Source organism: Narcine bancroftii, chromosome 11, assembly GCF_036971445.1.
Source record: "Narcine bancroftii isolate sNarBan1 chromosome 11, sNarBan1.hap1, whole genome shotgun sequence".
Lineage (NCBI taxonomy): Eukaryota > Metazoa > Chordata > Chondrichthyes > Torpediniformes > Narcinidae > Narcine > Narcine bancroftii.
The window spans coordinates 40,381,772-40,389,364 of record NC_091479.1 but is presented as its reverse complement, the minus strand read 5'-3'; the positions used below and the strand labels follow the sequence as shown (position 1 = coordinate 40,389,364).

The window sequence follows — 7,593 nt, the reverse complement described above, 5'->3', positions numbered from 1 at the left end:
CCTGACATTAATACTACTTATTCCCGCTGGTGTGACTCGAATTAAAGCCATGTCTTGTACTTTGTGGTTCTGTTGGGATTTTTGAACCTCACAGGAGGCACAATGATACAAGGGTAGTTCTATTGCGTCTGTTTCTTCATGGGACTTCGTGTAACCCTTGCTTGGGTTTTTTAAATCATTGGGGAAGAAAAACGTCCTGAAATTTCCATGCAAGAGTGGAAAATCAGTCATATGAAGAAACAATTCTTTGGAAACAACTTGACAAGAAATTTGTGAGTTTTGAGGTCTGATGGCTCACGCTTCCTCCATAATTGCTTTTGAACAGCAGTAAAGACTATTTTCAACACAAAAATTTCTGAGACTGAACATTAAAATCAACTCTTCAGAATTAAGCTTATAATTTAATAGTTTGGGTTTTGCCCCATGCGCACATGCACACACATTTGCACATCATGTGGATAAGTTAGATTTAAGTTTCAAGTGAAGTAAGAGATTATTAATAAATAAATGAATGTTGTGAAGATACCCTTGCCTTTGTGAATTTCTATTGCTGCTGGTCGAATATTTAACAAATTCCCTGGCTTCTTCCCTGTAAACCAAGATTCACAGACTAATACAAAGCATAGCAATCTCTGCCTTAAATACTCCCAAAGACCTCGCTTCCACAGCCGCCTGTGGGATCAAGCTCCACAGATCATGAACCTCTGGCTAAAGAAATTTTTCTGAATCTCTCTTTTAAATTGGCATCTTTTCTCCAGAAATTATACCCTCGTCCTAAAATCCAGGCCATGGGAAACATCCTTTCCCCATTTACTCTGGCCAGGCCTTTAGCATTTGAACTGCCTCGATATGTTTCCCCTCATCCTCTGTACTCCAGCTGAAAACCATTCCTCATATGTTAACCCTTTCAATCCTGGTCTCATTCCAGTAAATCTTCTCTCAACCCTCTCCGAAGCCAGCACTTTGTTTCTCAAATAAGGCATCAAAACTGTCCCCAATACTCCAAGAGAGGCCTTACCTGAGCTTGATGGAGTCTCAACATCACACCCCTGCTCTTGCCTGCTGTCCCTCTGGGAATGAATCCCAACATCGCATTCACCCTGTTTATAACAGAATGGAATGTTCTAGAACTCATCAGGATGACCAAAGGCCTTCATCGCAATCCATCAATAATGGTGATTTCAGATGGGATTGTGATGAATAAATTAGAACTTCCCTGGACATTCCATGTTGTCTTTTGAATGTCCCTCTTGTTCCAGCCTCCATCACCACCCTTGGCAATGCATTCCAGGCACCCACCACACTCTGTGGAAAATAACATCTGGCCTCTGTTATCACCACTAAACTTTCCTCTGAAACTACATTTTCATAAAATTGAATTATTCCCAATCAACTCACATGATCCTATATATGACATTATACCATTTAAGATTGTTTTTTTTTAAAAATTTTTATTTTTCACACCATAAACCACATTGTTAGAGATAGAGAATTTAGGTTAAAATGGCTTAAGTTAAAATGTGATGATTAATCATAAAAAGGGAAGCCAGAACGGACAGGGAGCTTACTAGCAGCCAAGGACAAAAGGTTCAGCTGGATATGTTTTTTTAAACATATCTTTTCATGGTCATAGTGAGAGACATGCAGGAGACAAAAGATTGATAAGAAGGGTGAGAAACAGAATTTAGTGTATGTAGAGTTCGCAGTGTACGTAACGAACGTGATAATTAAAAATGCAGTTGTACTTAGAATGCTTTTGCAATACTAACCAATTAAAACAGTATTAATAAGAAGGGGAAGGGCAAACAACAAGGGTATAAAAATCAATGCACTGTATGTATCGGGGCTTAACTGGTGAGAAGCCAGTTGAGTCCAACTCTGCAGACTTGTAAATAAAGCTTGTCGTGTCATCAGTTTTAAAGAGACTCATGTGTGAGAAGTTTTATTTCTGACAAATGGGGGCTTGTCCGGGATCTACACTCTGGCCGTGAGGGGGGGCGAGAAGAGGGACATCGGAGGTGGTGCACCCCGCTGAGTTCAGCGGCTCCTAGTCCCTTGCTCGTCGCTTCGGGCGGCTTGAGCGAGTGGTATCCGGACAAGGTGACACGACAAGACGGAGAGGAGAAGGGTGACGGTTCAATCCCCGGGAAGACACCGGTAAGTGACGACTTACGATTGTGGTGTGGGGATTGGGTAACAGGTGTAATGGGATACACCTGTTTGGATAAAAAAAAAACCTAACGTAATAGATCAGGTATAGAGCTTTTGTCGTGGCGTGAGGACCCTGTCGTGGGACTCTAGGATAGACCCCAGGGAAACCTCGGCGGTAACCGAAGGAGGGACAGCACCTCCGACGAAGTGCCGAGAAGAGAGGGGTCGACCCCAGGGAAACCTCAGCGGTAACCGAAGGAGGGACAGTACCTCCGACGAGGCGTCTGAGAAGAAGGGAGTAGGGTCCAGAACGAGAGGGTCCTCAGCAACGATAAACGGATCTAGGTGGGAAAATGGGAGGATCAAAATCTAAGGGTTCGTCTGAAAATTCAGGACAATTCCTGGGAGTTCCCCTTGACAGCTCTTTGGGGAGAATGTTTGAAAATTGGGATAGTAAAAGATATCGAGACAAAAACAAGAAAAAGATGGTTCAATATTGTCTCCTTTGGTCGAAACAACCTATTAAAGGTTCCTCGGTCTGGTGGCCGAAATTTGAATCTGATGAGGATTGGGTTAGACAAGCATTAAACATATATGTAAATTTGAGACCAAAGGTGAATCAAGAAGAGTCAGCGTATGCATTTTGTTGGGTTCCCTGGCCAGGATCCTTAACAAAATGTTTTAAATTGAGGGTAGCGGGAGAAAAGAAGTGGGAACCTCTGGACAACCTTCCCCCTCCTTATATTCCCCCGGTGCCTACTGCGCCCGAGGAAAGCTCATTACCGGAGGGGAAAGGTGATGAATCTGATTGCCCCGAAAGGGGCCGGGAAAAAAAGAATGAATTAAGGGAGTCGGACCCTAAACTTCCACCGGTAAACCGACCCTGGACAAGATCCCAGACTGGTCCAGGACCATCAAAGTTTTCAGTAAGTCTAAATCCCCTGAGGGAAGTTCCTATGGGAGGACCGGGAGGGGGAACGGGATATGTGAATGTTCCCCTAACTAGTACAGAGGTGCGGGGATTTAAGAAAGAAATGAAAAAGTTATTGGAAGATCCTATAGGACTGGCCGAACAGCTCGACCAATTCCTGGGACCAAACACATATACGTGGGAAGAGATGCAGGCAATAATGGGAACATTATTCTCACCCCAGGAGAGGCAGATGATTCGACGGGCTGCCCTCCTCATGTGGGAATATGAACAACCTGGGGACCCCAGACCCCATGAACAAAAATATCCCTTAAATGAACCCAGGTGGGACAAACGAACACCCGAGGGATTGGCAAGTATGAGACAATATAGAGAGTGGACAATTAAAGGGATACGGGAGGCTGTGCCAAAGGGTCACAATTTCACCAAGGCATTTGGGAACCACCAGGGGAAAGACGAGTCCCCTACTGATTTCTTGGAGAGGGTGAGAAAGAATGTCCAACAGTATGCGGGCGTGGACCCTAGTACACCAATGGGTGAACAGCTTATTCAAATTGAATTTGTTTCCAAATCATGGCAGGACATTAGAAAGAAACTAGAAAAGGAGGAGGACTGGAGCGAAAAACCCCTAAGCGACCTATTAAAAAAGGCGCAAAAAGTATATGTGCAGAGAGAAGAAGAAGATCAAAAGAGGGCGACAAAGGTTATGGTACAGACTATCCGACAGATGAATGCCGAATCCAGAGGGGAAAGAAAACAAAACCTTCCTCTAAACAATCCAAGATATCCAAGAGAGGGAAGACCCCGGAGATTCGTTAAGTGCTATTACTGCAATGAGGAAGGACACTTTAAGAGGGAATGCCCCCGATACAAGAGGGAATTGTGTGCCCTCGAACTTATGGAAGAAGATTAGGGGGGGTCAGGGGTTCCAAATGTTGGGGACCAAGTATAAGAGGGAACCCCTGGTAAAACTAAAAATTGGTCCCAAGGGAGAAGAGGTGGTGTTTATGGTGGACACAGGAGCGGAACGAAGTAGTGTAATAACTGTGCCAATCGGGACTGAACCTTTTGGAGGAAAGATGACTGTGTACACCTCCCATTCTGTGAGTGTTTTATTAACACAAACTGCCCATCGATGGCTGACTGATTCTCGCATATTTAAGTATGAAACCATTTTAATGGTCGGAGAAGATCTACAGTTTGCAAAGATTAATAGCTGCAACCCAGCTCAGTTTTTATACGGCAGTGAAACAGAGAGAGAGGTGGAGCACGACTGTGTCGAGTTGACGGATCTTCAGACCAAGACCCGAGAAGACCTTTGCGATACTCCTCTGGGAGAAGGATATGAATTCTACATTGACGGCTCCGCCAGATGTGTTGACGGAATGAGAAGAAGTGGGTATGCTATAATAGAAGGAAATACTTGGAAAGTAGTAGAATCCACGAGACTACCCGGAAGCTGGTCAGCACAGTCCTGTGAACTATATGCCTTGCAGAGAGCCCTCAGAATACTGGCAGAGAAAACTGGAACGATTTACACTGATTCCAAATACGCATACGGGGTAGTGCATACCTTTGGTAAGATCTGGAAGGAGCGTGGTCTAATTATATCAAGAGGAAAGGAATTGGCACACGAACAGATGATTACTCTGACTTTAGAAGCCTTGACATTACCCCAGGAAATAGCAGTGGTCTACATACCAAGCCATCAGAGGGGAGATACCCCGACAGCAATTGGAAACAGACTGGCTGATGAAGAAGCCAAAAGGGCAGCCATGCAACAAGAAGTCCGTTTGCTGACCTTAATCCCAATAAGACAAGACATAAAGAAGGCTCCCATTTTCACTGCTAAGGAAGAAAAGGACATGGCTCAGCTGGGCGCAACCAGCTGCCTGATGGAACATGGAAGACACCAGATGGAAGAATGGTTCTAAATAAAGAAATAACTTGCAATATTTTAAAACACCTGCATCATCAGAGCCACTGGGACACCCAAGCCTTATGTGACACAGTGCTTCGAGAATATGTGTGTAAGGGAATCTACACCTTGGCCCAACAGGAGGTGCAGAACTGTCACCTATGCACAAAAATTAATAAGAAGACAATGAGGACAGGGACCATGGGAGGTCAACCATTAGCCATACGCCCTTTTCAAAGTATCCAGATCGACTTCACAGAATTACCTCAAGTCCAAAGATGGAAGTATCTGTTGGTGGTAATAGATCACTTTACCCGATGGGTGGAAGCCTTCCCAACAGTAAATGCTACAGCCTCTACAGTAGCTCGCCTCCTCCTAGAGCAGATAATCCCCAGATATGGTATAATGGATTCTATAGACTCAGACAGGGGTCCACATTTTTGTTCAAAAATCCAGCAATTGATTTGTAATGCATTACAGGTCTCTTGGAAATTGCATACCCCTTGGCATCCACAAAGCTCAGGGAGGGTTGAACGTATGAATGGAACCCTAAAAATGCAATTGACAAAATTAATGGTGGAAACTAAAATGCCTTGGATAAAGTGTCTGCCCCTGGCTTTATTGAGAATTCGTACTGCCCCACGAAAAGATGTAGGGTTGTCCCCTTATGAAATGATGTTTGGGCTTCCCTTCTGGAGTACAGTTGAGGGGTGTCTCACCTTGGGGGAAGGGGATATATTTGTTAGGAACTATTTACAGGCACTGTCACGCTCTCTTACAGATTTACGAAAGAGAGGACTATTGGCACAAACACCGCCTCTAGACTTTTTTTTTACACAAAGTGGAACCAGGAGACTGGATTCTCATCAAGACCTGGAAAACTGAAAAACTCCAGCCCCAGTGGGAAGGTCCATACCAAGTTCTCTTAACTACAGAGGCTGCAGCACGAACAAGAGAGAAGGGGTGGACACACGCATCCAGATTTAAGGGACCTGTAGAGGCGCCTCAGGACCCTGATACTAACTCAGATTGGACTTGTGTTCCTGGAGAAAAACCTCTTACCTTGCGATTTCGCAGAAAGACTTGATTCACAATGTTATTGTTATGTTCTTTGATTTTTCTTAGTTTGCCTATGTCTTTATCAGGTGTGAAATGTAAGAAATGCAGAGACACAGTGGTCCTGTTTCAGGACCGCACTTGGGGAAGAAAGGAGGGTAATTTTATTACCCATACCTCAGTTCCTGAGAAATGCTGGGCAGAAAATACCACCCAACATCCATATACCCCTTGTGTGGAAAAAGAAGGAAATAATATGGGTCATTATATACAGATTCCTAATACCACTCCTTTCCCTCTTAACGGTTGGAAGGGTGACTCAGGCCCACCATGCCCTGATGGACTCTGGTTTTGCATACACCAGCGTACTGTTCCAATAAGAAATTCCACTCTACACTCAAAAGTGCCTGCCCCTTTAAGACAGCCGGACTTAATTCGAGTCCATCCAAATAACCATGAAAGTTTCGGTCACGCAGTTGGGGGAGATAACCTTTTTGTTGATCTTGCAACTAGAATTGCAGGAACTTTTAATGTAACCAATTGTTGGGTCTGCGGGGGTCCACGGATGTCAGAACAATAGCCTTGGTGGGGGGAGTCCCTCAATTCATTAACCATGATTTCCCGAATTTGGACAACTAACCGAACGAGATCAAGAGAAACTTGGTCTCTCTCTAACGTCCCCTCTGGTTTTTATTGTCTCTCACGAACCGGCAAATACCCAGTAGGAAAAAGTCCCTGCAAGGCTGTATGGATTCGCATTTCGCCTGGTAATTTCACTTGGTTTCCTAAACCCCTGACTTGGTTCTTATCCACTGTTTTTAAAACTAATTGCCTACCCCTGTCTAATAGCAATATTCAGCTTTGGAATTGTACCAGTTCCACCATCACAGGACCATACCAATCAAACCCCACTCTTAAAAGAGTTTGGGAACGGGGATATGGAGTATCCCCAAATGGATTATTCTGGGTATGTGGTAATAAAGCTTATACTCGTCTCCCCTTACAGTGGAGTGGAACTTGTTTCCTAGGAATAATCCGCCCAGAATTTTTCCTCCTACCCCACGATCACGGTCATAAATTAGGAGTGAAGATTTTTGATACATTACACCGTCAGCCCCGCTCTAGCATGGTACATTTGGGACAATGGGGAGATGATTGGCCTCCAGAACGCATAATTCAATATTATGGTCCCGCTACATGGGCTCAAGATGGATCCTGGGGTTATCGTACTCCTATTTATATGTTAAATCGCATTATTCGCTTGCAAGCAGTCCTTGAAATTGTTACAAATCAAACAGCTCTAGCCCTGCAATTACTTGCATCCCAACAAGGTCAAATGCGCTCTGCTATATATATCAGAACCGTCTGGCCCTAGACTATCTCCTAGCCACAGAAGGAGGTGTATGTGGAAAGCTTAATTTGACTAACTGCTGCTTACAGATTGATGATAATGGCCAAGCCATTCGAAAAATCGCTGATAATATTCGTACTTTGTCCCATGTACCGGTTCAAACCTGACATCCTTTTGCAAAATTAA

The 7,593-nt window shown here is 44.2% G+C and overlaps 1 long non-coding RNA gene across 1 annotated transcript; it reads left to right on the top strand.

The window, feature by feature from the left end:
* The first annotated feature begins 655 nt into the window (after nt 1-655).
* On the top strand, nt 656-7,059 carry LOC138745735 (uncharacterized). The gene is made up of 2 exons (XR_011346460.1): nt 656-2,157; nt 5,782-7,059. It is a non-coding gene; the product is annotated as an uncharacterized lncRNA (long non-coding RNA).
* The last annotated feature ends 534 nt before the right edge of the window (nt 7,060-7,593 follow it).